This window comes from Podarcis filfolensis (genome assembly GCF_964270895.1).
Source record: "Podarcis filfolensis genome assembly, chromosome: 1".
Classification (NCBI taxonomy): Eukaryota; Metazoa; Chordata; class Lepidosauria; order Squamata; family Lacertidae; genus Podarcis; species Podarcis filfolensis.
In genome coordinates this window covers 60,676,181-60,692,473 of record NC_139604.1, presented here as the reverse complement: position 1 = coordinate 60,692,473, position 16,293 = coordinate 60,676,181, and the positions used below count along the sequence as shown (strand labels likewise).

General features: G+C 41.6%; 1 protein-coding gene across 7 annotated transcripts in view; it reads right to left on the bottom strand.

Annotated features, from left to right (window-relative positions):
• The window catches only part of TSPAN4 (tetraspanin 4), a 500,953-nt gene that overhangs the window by 368,588 nt on the left and 116,072 nt on the right, over nucleotides 1-16,293 (bottom strand). The window lies entirely within an intron of this gene.

Below are 16,293 nucleotides of genomic sequence, written 5' to 3'. Positions count from 1 at the left end.
ACAAAATGCCAAATCCTGGACCCACAACAGGTCTAGAGCTAGGCAGACCTTGGGATTTCAATCTGACAACTCCCTCATGCAGCTAATCCCTGCACCACAACCCCCCAAAAATCTCTAAACTACCTTAATGTGTAAAGGCTACTTACCCTGCATGCTGCAATGCAAGGCCCAGCCAACAATGGCAAAAGAACAAGGTCTGCATTTCTATGGGCCTGGGTCTGCATTAAGAACCTTTCTAACATCATGGAGACTCCTGGGAAACCGGAAGGACATTGCCCTGCTGTGAGTCTGGAGGCCGCGCCCTGCAAGGCCCTTTCCACCTGGCCTATGGGGCGGAGACCAGACTCACTCTGCTCAGCATAAGAGACTCCTGGGAGTCCTGAAGAGCCCAGACTGACTGGAACAAACTGGGGCAAATGTAAAAAATGTTTTAAAATGTTTTAAAATAGTTTTTAATCTGTGGCCTTTTAAATTTTGATTGTTTTATTTCTTCTTTCTCTGTTGGGGGTGGGATAAACATTTAGTTGGGGCTGGGGATTAGTTTAATTTTAGTATAAATGTAACTTTTTAAAAACAAAACTTTTCTTCTGTTTTATTGTATAGTTTGTATTTTGTTTTATTGTGTTTTTAATATTCTGTAGGGAGCCACCCAGAGTGGCTGGGGAAACCCAGCCAGATGGGCAGGGTATAAATAATAAATTGTTGTTGTTGTAGCTGTGTGGAGCACCATCAGGAGTAAGGACTTCTTTAAAAAAAAAAAAGATATTTATTGAAGTTTTACAAAAACATAAGTTTACAAAATGAAAAAAGGTCATATAAAAAGAAAAAGATACAAAAAAGAGAACATAGAAAAATACATGAAAAAAAGAAAAAAGAGGAATAAAAATACAAAATACAAAAGACAAATCGCTAAAAAAGAATTAAAAACAAATCCGTTTTTTGTAACTTTGAACTCATTAGCTTATTTCCTTGGCCTCCTCACACCTTCCCTTTTTGTATTCCCATTTAAATAATCAAATCAGCAAATCCTTACCCTCTTTCGTTTATCTTAACTCTGTATCTTAACATATTATAACTCTATATTTTCATCCATTATCAATTCATTTTTTTCATATTCTTATTAACTTTGTTGCTAATGCCACTTATTTTCAATCCAGGAGTAAGGACTTTTTGACTGTGCCACCCGACCTATCTTATACCAACTGCTGCAAGCAAAAGAAAAAGAGGGAAACAAACAAACAAAATACCAGGCACCTGCTCCTGTTGGACTTGTTTTATTGTACAACTTGGTTGCTTCTTTACTGTGTAAGAAAGTCACCTAGAGACATCTTTGCATAATCAACAAACCAATGTACTCACAACAACAACAACACACAAATGCTGGAACCTCGTATGTAGGAAACAAGACTCTTACACAGTCTTACACCTTATACCAGAATTAGTTCAAATTGGGTTTATAATCTCTGCTTAGCCCTGTAACCACTTGCTGTGCCAGCTCAGCCCTTTGTGCTGATAAAGCAGCCACAGGGTTTCCATTTTACTGCTTACAGAATAGACTGATCTCTCCTCCCTCTCCCCACATACTCCACAGATGCACATACATGCCCATCACATTTTCTCTGATCTGCTTCACTTTGTCCCTGCCTTGTCTTGTCTTGCTCAGTTTTCCCTTCTATTTATTGGTTTGTTTCATTTCAATCTTGCCTTTATCCAAAGAAGCTCAGGCCAGTGTACACAATATAAATCTTCCTCTCATTTTTTTTCCATCACAACCTATCTTAGCAAAGATTAGGCTAAGATAGTATGACAAGCCACAGGTAGGGTTCATGGCTGAGTTGAGATCTGAACCCAAGTCTCCTTGTTTTAGTCTACTCTGGTTGCAAGCTTACCCAGCCTTCACCAATCTTGAACCCTCCAGATGTTTTGAACTTCCAGCAGTCCCATTAGATTCACACCTTAACAAGCACACCAAGGCTTCAAGCTAGTTTCCTTGTCTGCAAATTTATTTATTTATTTCCTCCCAGGGAGAACCAGCAGAGTGGATCCCAGCATCAGCAGATACTATAAGAAGCAATGGTCTACAGCAGCACATACAGACACACGAATACAGAGGCCACATTTTGCATTTTTCCTGTAATTTTGGCTTCCGTGGTTTAAATGAAAACTGCCTCTGACTCGATAATTTCAGAGCACCAAGCGCAATCAAGGCCTGCAAAGAAAATTTAGGCAATTCATGTCATAAATACTAATAATGTAAGGTGACAATCTATACTGATCTCCCACCCCCACCCCCGCCAGGTGCTCAGGAAGCAGCAACAGCATCCATTAAGATGAGCACATAGGGTACTCCATCATCTTCATTTAAGTGATGATGTCTTCCTCAAGGCTTCAGTGTTCATAAGCTCGATGCCTTTTTTAAAGATCTGTTGTAGCAGCTTGCTGGGTTGGTAGGCTTTACAAACATTCACTAAGTCTTTGAGGACACAACAGTTTGACTAGCATCCTATTACATTTATCTTAACAGATTTACCACCCAAACCTATTTGCTTAAGTCAAGCTGCCTTCCAATTCCACTTCGAGCAGAATCATCTTAAAAGTCTTGCACCGTCTGTCTGTCTGTCTGTCTGTCTGTCTGTCTGCCTGTCATCACTTGACCCAAATGTTTCACTACTTTCGTGTTTGTTCTCTCAGCATTGGCAATATTGGAAACTGCCTTACACAGAGTCAGACCACTGGTCCATCCAGTTCAGCACTGTCAATGTTGACAGGCAATGGCTCTCTGGGTTTCAGCCTGGGGACATTTCTAGTTCCACCCGAAGGCGTCTGGGATTGAACCTGATACTCAGCCACTGAGTTATGGCCCTTCCTCTAATGTAATATTTCCACCATGTATTCATTCATTTCCTCCAATTAATGTGGTGTTGGAGGAGACTCTTGAGAGTCCCATGGACTGCAAGAAGATCAAACCTATCCATTCTGAAGGAAATCAGCCCTGAGTGCTCACTGGAAGGACAGATCGTGAAGCTGAGGCTCCAATACTTTGGCCACCTCATGAGAAGAGACGACTCCCTGGAAAAGACCCTGATGTTGGGAAAGATGGAGGGCACAAGGAGAAGGAGACGGCAGAGGACAAGATGGTTGGATAGTGTTCTCGAAGCTACCAGCATGAGTTTGACCAAACTGCGGGAGGCAGTGAAGGACAGGAGTGCCTGGTATGCTCTGGTCCATGGGGTCACGAAGAGTTGGACACGACTAAACGACTAAACAACAACAACATCCAGGCCAAATACATTAAAAATTAAAAAGAAAGCCTGATAATGTTGAGACACACACACACACAGAGAGAGAGAGAACATATTTCTGGCTATCAAAAATATCTGAAAGAGAAAAAGAATTTCCTACACATTTAGCAATCTGTGTAAACCCCACAATCAAGATTCAACAGCAGCTGAACATGAAAAGCTGATCCCCCCCCCCCACTGGCAAGAGCAGCTGCGGTGCAATTTTTTCCTAAAGGTATTCCATCTTTTAAATGGTAATTGAGCGACAACTAGTGGCAATTGTTCTTACTGCACTTTGGTTTGTCTCCATCATCATAAACTTCCACTGTGGAACCTTTGAGGAAAAATCTTGCCATAACATTCCAGGCCAACATGATTGTGTGCATTAGTGAAGTAACAGAAGGACTCAGAAATAGAATAGGATGGCAAGAACTGACTTATACTTCTGAAGCAGGCCTACTTAAAAATGAAACAAACACGACATGTTTAAAAATCACAATACAAGAATGCATATTCAGGATCTCCACTTAAGCCTACCTTAACTGTGTTAAGCTGCCCCGACCATGCACTCTTGCTTATCATAATGAGAAGTGCTTTGCTGAAACAGACCAAGGTCAACCTATTCCAGCATCCTCTGCAAATATCCTCAGTGACATTCTCATCACTGAGGTGCAGAGGTTGTTTGCACTCACTTTCAAGATGCCTAAGAGGTGTTTCTTTATTTCATTGCACAAATCATCCTTTTGGTGGTCTGTACTTTGCTGTCTTCCTGGGTGCCTGAAGTTCCTTAAAATGCCATGATGCCTTCAGCTGGGCTATTCTGTAAGTTTAGAAGGGTCTGCCTACTATGCACCCGACAGCTGTTCGTTTGATTGCTGTTGTTTTTTTAAGTACCATATTTTTACCTTTAAAGAATTCAAGCACTTGCAAGCCGGCCTCCCTGGCTTCCCATACTGAAATTAAAGCATAAGGGGGAAACATTGCCATGCAAGTCCCATGAACCTTTTTCAGATCAGAAAGTGCAGGCAGCTGGTGGAGGCTGAAGAATTCTGGACAAATGTTTAATGGAAAGGAAACACGCACACCACCCATGGCCATCTCACAGCAATGAAGTTAGCTCAACCAAGTCCACCAAGGTTCTAAAGAATTTCTAAAGTGCCCTAAGAAACAGGCAGACAAATGGAAACCTCTTTCACGAGGGAAGAGGAAAGGAGTGTTTCAGCACAGCTAGAAGAAGAAGCCAGTCATTGCCAAAGGGCCAAGAACAGGACAGATGTGTAACAAAGCTTGATTCTACTATTCTACTGCAGTTCAACATAAGCAAAAAGTGTAGCTATGAGTCTGGAATACCTAATGTCCTGCTTCACAAAAACACCGTGTGAGAAGCCAGTTTTATTTCCTTGCCTAGCCCAGTCTGCAACATGCATATAGCAATTTGATTCATTTATCACATGCAAAATGATCGTGATCTGGCACCCTGCTGGATCAGCAGACATTAAGAAGGCTTGTGGCAACACATCAAATTGGAATGGGTGCTTCTGATGATTCACACAACATATTTAGCAGGGCTGAGATGAGAAGCTCATGAGAACTGGTGATGTATGTCTCTTGGTTAGTCACCCTTATAGAGACCTATAAATCGGACTTTGGGAGCTATGGGAATATAAGGCTTGTCCTCTGAAAAATTAAATAAATAATACTTTGGAAAAAATGCCCTCCAAACTGTTGAGCTTTTTTTAGGGAGTCTCACGCTGCTAAAAACATACCACCGATCGCGCCAGGGAAAGCAGCATGCAGATGGCGCCAGGTAAAATAACATATCAGAACACCACCAGGGAAAACAGCATCCCTGGCCGGAAGGGGTAACAATATACCTGCAGGAAGGTGTGGCGACGCACACTTTTGCCCCTTCCCAAAGAGAAATCAGGAGTGCGCCATCGTCAGTGGCGTAATAAGGTCAGGTGGTGCCATTTAGGTGATTGATGGGTTAAGCAAATAACTTTTGACTACAGTATTTGTATACTGTATTACCAAAAGATCATGATCTAGGATTCCATGATCAGCAGAGATGTCTTTTGGAGATATTTAAAGGGCTATAGGACTATCTATACCCAGAAGTAAAAACTGCTAGAGTACTGGTCTGCACCTAGTGACTCATTTCCAAATTATTAATTTTGTACATTGTACAAACAAAAATGTACAATCTTTTATTAGAAAGATGAATTCATAAAAGAAGCCATGACAAAATGGCTATTGACTTGGGACATAACATAGACTATGATGCATGGGCTAAACTTTGGAACGAGACTCTAAAATTCACTGCATACTCTGCTTTAAAAGAGAATGTTATGAAAATGGTCTATCATTGGTATCTCACTCCCACCAAGCTGGCAAAAATGTATAGGACAAGTAGCAAAACTTGTTGGAAATGCAAGGAAAAGGACAGCGATTTCTACCACATGTGGTGGTCATGTAATAAAAGAGTTTTGGGAATCGATCTATAATGAGTTTAAAAAGATGTTTAAATATACCTTTCCAAAAAAGCTGGAAGAATTTCTGCTAGGCTTGGTGGGAGAAGATATTATGAAGACAGACCAAAGATTATATCTGTATGCAACAACAGCAGCTAGAGTTTTGATGGCCCAAAAGTGGAAGTCACAGGAGATTCCGACTGTAAGGGAATGGCAGATAAAGCTGGTCAAATACGCTGAAATGGCAAAATTGACACAAAGAATTCGCAATCAGGAGGAGACAAAGTACCAAAAAGAATGGAGTAAATTTATGGTTTATATAAGTGAGAACTGTAGAAATATGCAAACGTTGGCAGGATTGAATTAAATCTTATGTCACAGAGTAATTTTTAACCAATGAAACTGTGAATTATAGATTGGAATAAGAAAACTTGCAGAAGGGAAGGACGGAAGTCAATGGCTCTATGGAGCATAAAGTAGGATATATGTAATATGTAAAAAGATTTGATGTTTTTGTTGGTTGGTGTTGGTGTTCTTAAATCTCAATAAAAAGCATTTGGGGGGGGCAAATTATTAATTTTGGAGGGTCACTTTCTCATAACAATAAACTATTTCCCTCCACCCAGCCAGCAAAAAAAATCACAGTTCTTTTCAGATGTTGGTACCGGTAACTTACACTGCCGCCACCACCAGCTGCTTTAGTGAACAAGATGAAACCCTGCTGAGCACAACAGGACAACTCCCATGGTGCTCAGCCTCCCATAACTACTTTCTGGAAATGGCCCTGGTGGTAGGATCAGAGCCACTGAAGCATAGGGTTCCCAACCCCCACCTCTCTGAGATGCTCCAAAAGGATACCATGGTACTGAAAACTGCCAATCAATGAAGGGGAACAAGCAGGGTCACATTCCACCTATCTTTCTCCCAACAACTGTCATCAACCATGGCTACTAAGGCAGGTTCAGCGGCATGGCCAGCCCTGAAGCCAGACTAGAACATATCCAAGTTGCCTCCAAGCAAGCCTGTACCTGGACTGTTGCTATTTGCCAGTGTAATAGTTGTTTAACTACTGAGCGCAGGGAGATCTTCTTAAGGCAGGGACACAGCACTGCATTCAGAGCTACAATACCTCTCAGATAAAAAGGAACCTGTGAAATTCAGAGCTACCTAAAATCCTGTCTTGCGGGCAGATGCAAGAGTGCTGATTATCATTGTGCTGATGGTTATTATTTTTCAAATGGCGCTACTGCACCCCACCCTGGGGTCCCTTGTGAAGAAGGGTGGGCTGAAAATATTTCAAGCAAATAGCTAAATGAGGAAAGCCCTGTTAAGTTTTACAGCCTAGAACAGGTTAACGATACAAAAGATTACAACTGTTTTTTCTTATAATCTGCTTCTGAAAAGGGGCTTTCATTGTACTCTTTTTGCCGCCTGCTAAGAAATGAACGCATGGAAAGCAGGGGGCAAGAAAATGGGAGTAGCAGAAAGTGACCATCGATCCACCTTACGGCAAAATACTGAAACAAATAGTCTGTGACCACAAGTGAAGCAGTTTTGAGCCAGATTGTCCACAACTTATTAGATCATTGCTGTATTGGGTAAACCCAAATTTACAAGGGAAAAGCATCAAGACTGGTGTTGTTTGAGGACTATGCAAATTAATGGGAATGTAAGCAGCTGAGAACACACAGTAAACTATGGTGCAGACAAACCCGTAGAATCCCCTATCCTAGTTGTCAGCCTCAAGCATTAACCATTTAATCACTATTCCCTACAGCAATGAGGAAAGGTAGTCATGATATAATGAATGTGGCAAATGTATGAGAATGAGAGGGAAAGAAACTAACTTGTAGAAAAAGAATCAGGGAGGGAGCACTGAGAATAAATGCTAGATCTCTGGTAGATACACTATTAATTCACCTAAGGAAACATGAGCTGTCCAGAGCTGTCCAGTCCCCCTTACATTTAACTGTGATTGGGCTAGAATATGCCCCAGAATCCTCTGCAAAGGACGAGGGTTCATTGGGAAAAAAGACCATGCTGGAATGTATCCCTCAAAACAGTAAGTCTGAAATGCATTTGGTACGCACAATGATGGGAGCTATAATGCAAGGGGAGAACTGTACACACCCAAATCCATAATGCTGTCTAGGGAACTCAATCTTCTCCTCAGAACAGCTTCATGTCGCAAATGACATATTTTGCGATTTCAAACACATCCATAAATATGCTTAAAGCACTAAGTTGTCAAATTACAGACATAATTGCTAACCAATTTGCCTCTGTTTTAAAGGCAAAGCACTGAATTGAAATGCAGAATGTTATGTTGCCACTTTCACAAAAGAAGGGACGGCAGCCAGGGGTTTAAAGATGTGCAAGATATACCTATAAATTTTTCAGTGCTAAATTTCCAGAACACAAAAAAGTGCATAAGTGGAAGAAAACTAAGCCAGAGTTAAAGGAAAATGAAATAAGGAGCACACATTCCCACCAGTTTTTCTGGGCTTCCAGTAGGCATATTTGCAGTAAGTGCAGTTGAATTTGTTCCCTCTTCCCCTAAAGGCCTAATTTGCTACAGGGAAAATATACATCATTCCAAAAAAATATATCTTGCCCTCCAAGTTGCATACTAAATCATATGAATAAGTTTAGCAAAATAAAGTAACAGATGGGCATTACCAAATGTATGCATTTTTAATTCCTCCAATTTTCAGGCATCTATTAAATGCCAGTTTTCTCTTCCAGCTCGTTCTGCCTTGACATATAAGCAAAGTTATATACAGTGTTTACAATATTGCTTTTTAATGTTCACTTTCCATAAAAGTGTGCACTTCACACTTGCCAAAGGTATTACAGTTTTCCCCATCAGGCATTCTGCCGCAGAAATTAAAGATCATTTGTATATATTAATACTTCCAGACGGAACTGAAGCCATTTCCCACATCAAACGCACTCTTATCCTTCATTACTGAACTATGAAAGAAGAGACACATACTTTGCAGAGTATCCTCTGATGATTTACTTCTGACTTTAAGGACATACTCATGCAAACACACATATGATCAGAAGCAAGGGCAACTATCCCCAGTACATGAAATAATTTCATCATCATGATAATGGCTTGCCACTGATTAAGCAATGGGAGCAGCAGCATCTCTGTAATATTGTCACCTGCTCTAGACTGCTGGACAGGGCAGGCAATCCATTTCCGAAGCTGAATAATCATCTTTCCTAGCAAATGATGGATCTAACACTGTCAAGACACTAGAGGGCCTCAAATACCTACACTGTGGGTCCATTCATGTGATAACAATATACCTGCAGGCACTGATTTTGGATCTGATCCAGTTACCATTCATTTTAACAGGAACTTTTCGAAAAATAATGAGAATGTGACAAAACCCTTTGTAAGCAATACACGAAAGGAAACTGACCCGTATATGCATAATGCAGGGAAACTGGAATGGCTAACCAGGACAGTGAGAACGGAACTTCTTCTCTTCTGCACATTTTTAGGTAAATATAGTCACATAAGACAATTTGTCACTCACCTGGGCTGTATTTAGCAGACAGTACTAGGAGCAACAGAGGGAAAGGTGGAGATAACAGGGTAGTACAACACAATAGCTTGGCATAGGAGGCTTAGATGAAAGGCAGACAGCAATGAAACTGAGGGCCTTAATTTGCCCCAGTGGGCGAGAAGCTTGTGACCAGAGATGGCCAAAAGCTGAAATCCATTAGGAAATTTCATTTTGGGGAAAAACACAGGAAGACCAGTGAGTGCATTTCAGCTTATGCAAGCAACTTCATTTTCGAGCAGAAACAGGGATAGGGAGAGAGGGTTGGTTTGGGTGTGGTGGGGAAGAGACACACATTGAAAACTGGCTCACTATCTGGCAAAAGCAGGAAGACAATTTCAGGCCCTCGTTCTCTTTCTGGGGGCTCTTTTGGGATGTAGCTGTCATTTATGTGCCCCCAACCCTGCCTTAAGAGTCTTAGAACACATGAAAAGTGCAGATAAGACCCTGCTGCAAATGTACAAGTATTCACAATGTTTATACAACCTAAAGCAACAAGCTTGTGAGGTATGATATTTTCAACCTGAGAGAGAAGCCATTATCTCAAGCATTGGTATTTGTAGCCCAACAGGTGCAATTTGGAAAGCATGAGAAAGTCCCCCTTCCACAGCGAAATTGGCCTCAAGACCCTAAGAATGCCATAAAATGTGCATTTGTTATACCTTTTTTCTTTGGGATCTAGTAGTGTTTCAGTTGTAGGCCATCCAACTTTCCTAGCATTCATATTACTACTGTATTTTGTTACTAACAAAAAAAGTATAGTTCTACCATCAGACAGCACACCTGTTGCTATTATCACTGCCATTAATGGATTTTAGTACATTAACACCGGATAATGATTTCATAAGAACATCCCTGCTGAATCAGACCAAGGGTTCATCATTCTGCTCCCACAGTAGCCAGCATACAACCACCATTACCAATATTTCTTGACAGCCTCATCCTCCAGGATTTGTCTAATCCTACTTTTAAGCTATCCAGAATGCTAACCATTACATCATCCTGTTGTCACTGTTTAGCTATGCGTCACGGGAAGTAGTTTTTCCTTTTGTCAGTCATGAACCTTCCACCACTCAACTTCATTGAATGACCCAGAAGTTCAGGATCACGAGAAAGGGAGAAAACCTGCTCCCTGTTCACTTTCTTTGCACCATGCATATCCACCTCTGTCGCAATCACTGCTTACTTGCCTTTTTTCTAAACTAAGAGACCCCAGACTTTGTAACTTCCCTTCATAGGTGAACTATCACTTCATAGGTGAACCCCAACCATTCTCATTGCCCTTAGTGACTGGAAACAGAAATCCCCACAGCCACGCCATTTTGTGAACTGACTTTTAGCGGTTTTAAATTTTTATTATCATCATCATTAATATTATTCTGAAGACTCCTCACTCCTTCAGTTTATAGTTTCAGAGCAGAAACATCTATCTAGTCTAATTTATAATTACACACCACTAACCTCCAGTCACAGCAATTCCTCTTGTCTTGTCAAGTGTTCAATGCACTTCCATTGCAACATTACTAACAGGGCACTCATTCCATTATCATCCCAGTAAAGGGGTGTTTGCAAGTGTTTGCAGTCTTAAACAAACCCTGCAAACCGATTTGACCAGAAACAGCAGTGGGATGAAATAATTGAGTGCGTACACTAAAAAGTAATTACGCTCTCTCATCAACAACTCTGCTTTAAAAAAACCAATACAGGCAGCCCCCACTTATGTGCCAACTCACAGGTGCCGTATATAAACATGGGCCAGGAAATAAATATAGAGAGCGAGCGCATGCTGGAGACCTTCCCTGCTACTCAAAGAGGACATCCGTGAGGGCGGAGGAAGCCCCAGAGAGACCAGAGGCACAGCGAGGCTTTGTTTAGGCTGATTAGCCTCCCCTGCCTAACAGCTAGCACACAGAGTAGCGCAGCAGCAGCCACTTTCCCACGTGTGCTCCAGCTCCAGCCATCCCCAGAACTTTGGCTCTAGATATTTTGGTCTGGACTGGAGACAGAGCAGGAGAGATAGCTGGAAAGGCTTTTTTGAGAGTGCTTCCCACTTATGCAATTTTCACTTATGCACGCAACGGCTTGGAAGGTAACCCCCATGTAAGTGGGGGGGGATGCCCTAAGTGCCCTTCTCCAGTAGCAGCTGAGGGACTTGTGGGATGACCAAAGAAATATGATTGAAATCCACTTTTCAGGAATATGTGACTCAGCCCTGAAACATGTGCAGATTTTCCTTTTCCTTGAACCAGAGCTTTGGAGATGTGGAATGATTGAAATTTCTAATGTAAAAGGGAAATAAATTCGTAGACTATGTTTATGCAACACAAGATGTGAGAAGAAAGGCATAAGACCAACACACTTTATCTTCAGGTCACCTTTAAGATTATAATCCATCTTGACACTGAGACACAGTTCACTTTCCAGTTTAAGGCGATTTATCATTTTGCTAAAATCACTGCTGCATGAAGAAAATATACTCTGAAAATATTTATTTGCAGCCTTTTGCATAATCATTTGCAATGACTGATGTGCCATAAGAAGTCATAAAGTTCTGTTTCGATTGGACAGAAGTTCAAACTCCTTTCCAAAGCTAGAAGCTGCCGGTGTCACTGAAGGATAAATTATTCAACATACTAAATCTTAATCATAAATGTATTATTCAATTTATTAAACTTCAATGTATCTAATTTACGTTTATTGTCACCAGCTATATAAAATTATCAGAGGGCTGGCGATACTGATGCATTAATTTATTTCCGCAGCTAAAATGCACAAAGCACGTAATACCAGCACTAAAAATTGGAGAAAGATTAAAATACTAAGTGAAAGATTATGTCAATTGAAAGAATTGCCCAGTGCTGTTTTACTCAAACCAAAATGCCATTTGAAATATAAACTTAAAAACCATTTCCTGGAGATGTTTCGGAGAAAGGTGCACCATAACAAAGGAATAGCCACATGATGACTTTGTACACACCTTGGGAATTTATAATTGCATAGATGGCATTGTTAAGATGGCATTATGTCAGCCTTGATGATCACAGTGTGATGTGAAGAAATAAGTGACCTTTAAGGAATTCAGGGTTCTATAATCCGCAACAAACACAGAGCTTTCAAACAAGAAAAATGGTGTTAATTCAGTACAAGCTGGAAACCAGCATAATTCCACCCTTAGTGGGTAAGATGCTTGGCACCTGTGGGAACATGATAAACCTAGACTTGGTGCTTTCTTCTGTGGTCAGTGAAGTCTAAACCCCACAATGTCCACAAAACTTGGCAACCATCATTATCTTGATTTTGTCCAGATCCAGTTTTAATAATCCTATTCTCCTCCAGCTGTGGTGATATACTGATTTAATAGCATACTATACCCTACACACTATGGGGTTTCGTAACTATACAAGGACACCGCATGCAATATCTCATTCAGATACACAAACAGGGCAGGACTGGAGGGCCAGGTAGAGCCCATGGGACCCTGAGGGGAAAGTCCTGAACAAATTGCAACCACTGGTCATAATAAACTCTTGATTTTCTTTTTCCAGGGAAGATGGCCCCGTGAAAACCTGACAGGTTTTGCTGTTCTGCTACACCATGCACATCAGCAGTGAAGATGATTAAAAATCAACAAAGAATAATTTCCTCCCACTTGACTACCAGTCTAGAGAAGCTACCAAGGCTGCAGTCAATCCTTCTAAGTTTAAATCAGTTTCCACACACTCCTTAGCTTCTGGGGCTATCTCCCACTGCAGCTACCTATGTTTTCTCCCAATCTGAAAGTAAACTTTAGAAAAGAAAGCACAAGCATCTCTGCCATTCTACTACCTCTGGCATTTCTCCTATAATGAAGCACATCAATATACTACTATCCACTGTTATCACCAATGGGATACCATGAGCAGGAATATTACTAGAATATATCAGATGGAACTATAACTTCCCTGACTGACATAACCAAGACCCACTGAGTGGGAGAATGCCATCAGGGAACTTGATCAAGGACCAGGGCTTTTCATGGCTGGGACGATTTGGGGCTATTACAGGATTTAGACCCCAGATATTTGTTTTATCTCTGGAGACACGATAATGTGTACTTCCAAAACACACAGCCTATGGTAAGGCTCTTAGCTCATGACATTGAGAAGTTCTGCTTCCAGAGTATGTAGAGACAAAGGAGGAATGCGAGCGTCAAAGCTATGAGAAAAAAACAAGTTACTTGCACAATAACAGCATAATTCTGAGTATGAAATTCCATTAAGCAATGCCAAGGATTTTTACAACTTTCCAGCCATAATCCTTTATCTTTCTATGTATCAAGAACATACTCAGAAACATAACGATAAATGGCAGCAACAATGTCATTGTAACACTGAGCAGGCACATTTAGTCTCTGCAAATGAAAATTGTTAAGGGGTTCCTCAGACCATCAAGTTATCTGTATAAAGCTCATTATAGAAGTATCTCTGACAGTCAAAATCTCCTAAAAGTTTTCCTGAAAAGGATGGTACGTGGCTTTTGTGGGAGGTGGGGGAAGGGACAGAGGGCAGCCCCTCAGTCCCTTCCCCCACTTCCCAGAAAAGCCCCCAAGAGCTGCGCTCCCTTTAAAGAGCTGCGCGGAGCGTGTGTGCGGCTCTTGGGGGCTTTTCCCCGAGTGACAGGCTGCCCTTCTCCCTCCTCAGGGAAAAGCCTGCAATCGCCGCACACATGCTCCACACATGAAAGGGAGCGCTGAGCAGAGCCTGGCATGCATACAGGCTCTCCTCAGCGCTCCCTTTAAATAATTTCCCCCCCTTCCATTCCCCCTCTAAAAACTAGGTTGCGTCTTATGGAGCAAAAAATACGGTAATTTCTTGAAGGTTTCTCTTTTCCTGTCTTTAGGGTCTGACAGTTTAAAAAAGGATGCCTTGTTAAACAAAGCATGCTTAATATTCTCCAACATGCCTTCAATCTGCCCCAAGTCAGCAAGCTGCAACACAAACACCCTTCTTATTGCAAGACTAAGGAGGTCCTTCATGGTGGACCAGCTTACGGTACGTACCTTCACACAACCTATAGTGGGCAAGTTTAATAGTTGCCCTTTTTCAGTTGTAACATGGTTACTGCCATTTTCCTTACAATGAGCCACCACCTCCAATTCAAAAATCTTATATGTCAACTAATTTAACCGTTTCAGCTCTCAGAGTCAGCCCAAGGCACTTTGCTGCCCAAGGCAAAAGACAAGATGCTGTGCCATGCCCCATCCATGCGCCGATGATAATCAGACTGGTGGTCGACTCTTTCTTCAACACTGTCTCTTCAGCAGTGTGCTCCTCTGCCCCTGAAGGAAACAAGTTAGCTTAAGGAGTGCAGATGGCACAAGCAACTTGATTCTCCCAACACCTCACCACCACTCCCAGACAGCCACCTCACCCTACCTAATGTTAGAGGCAGCCCTGATTATGCAAGGTCTTGTTTTCAAGTCTCTAAAGAGCAATGAGCCGTCAGCTTTTTTCCTCCAGGAAAGTTTTGGAGAAACTTAGACAAGGTGAAAAATGTACAGAGAGTAATCAGCATATATACACAAAGGAAACTCACCACACAGATGACAAATAATTCCTTGCAATATCTTGCTATTATGTACCAAACTGTGCGTATCATTAATAAATTATGGATATGCTCTACCCATGGCTATGATCTACCTACACTGTCAGAGGCAAGATATCTCTGCATACCAGTTGCTGAGAATCACAAGTGGGTAGAGAAGCTGATGCACTCAGGTGCTGCTTATGGGCTTCTTACAGGCACCTGGTTGGCCACTGTGAGAACCAAATGCTGAACTAAATGGGACTTGGAGAAATGAATGAGGCACAATCACCAGCATATTGGGGTCATGTACATACATGTATGCATCTTTAGACACAATAACTCCACTAAGTTCCATATGCCAGCAAGGCAAGCCAGCTGTGACCACTAAGAAAATAGCCAGGGGAATATGTATTTCACAACTTCAGATAGTAGTTTGGGAAAACTAATAACTTGGACCAGATCCCTATGCAACCAGACTGTCAAACTCTGCTAGTATTCACCCAAATAGAATAAGGAACCAGCCATGTTTTTAGTAAGCATCACTGGTGGCATCGGAGGCTGCATTCACACAGTAACTTATTCCATTTCTCTAACCGTTAATTTCGGCATTATATCTGGGCCTTCATGTGACATCAAAGCCAGTTCCATAAATCTACCAGAATATAGCTGAAATTTAACATTCGTTTCTGTATTAATTGCTTCCAGAAAAAAATCCATCTGCAACCACATTAATCCAGAAAATTGTGGGGTGTAAAGTGATGAAATTTGGGGTGGTACACCAGCACACAGTTCTTTCCTGCCCTTTTCATGGGTGAATTATGGGGAAATAGAAGCACACATGTGCGGAGAGTAGTGATGCTGTCCAATGGTGTTCAACTGTTGCGTCACATCAAGCCCACTGGTGTGAGTGAAATTTAGCATGACATGCTGGTGTATCTTTCAAAAAGCCACAGTTCAGTATTGCAACAGGCACTTCAGGAACATTAGAAAATGGAACAGAAGCGCTAGCATTATAGTAAAGAAAACTAATGCACTATTCTCTGCAACTGAATGCACTCTAAGACCAGGTTTCAGGGCAGGGGCATACACTCTTAATATATTTCATTAGACACTCTGAGGGAAGCTAATTCTGTGCTTCACACAGAAAAGGAATTTCAGGAAATATGACTATTTCCTTATCTCCCTACCCTGTTTTTGGCGAGGTTTAGAGAACCGGGGAAGGTTGCAGGGGATGAGAGGGGCTCCATACAGCTGGTCGCCCAAACAGAAAGCAGAGCGCACTGCCAAGATGGTATGTGCCAGTCATCAGGATTCTAATTGGCACCAACAGGGCTGTGGCAATGGAAGCTCACATCTCAGCTGTCAGCACCTGCAGGCATTGCTTCAGGGGAACAGCCT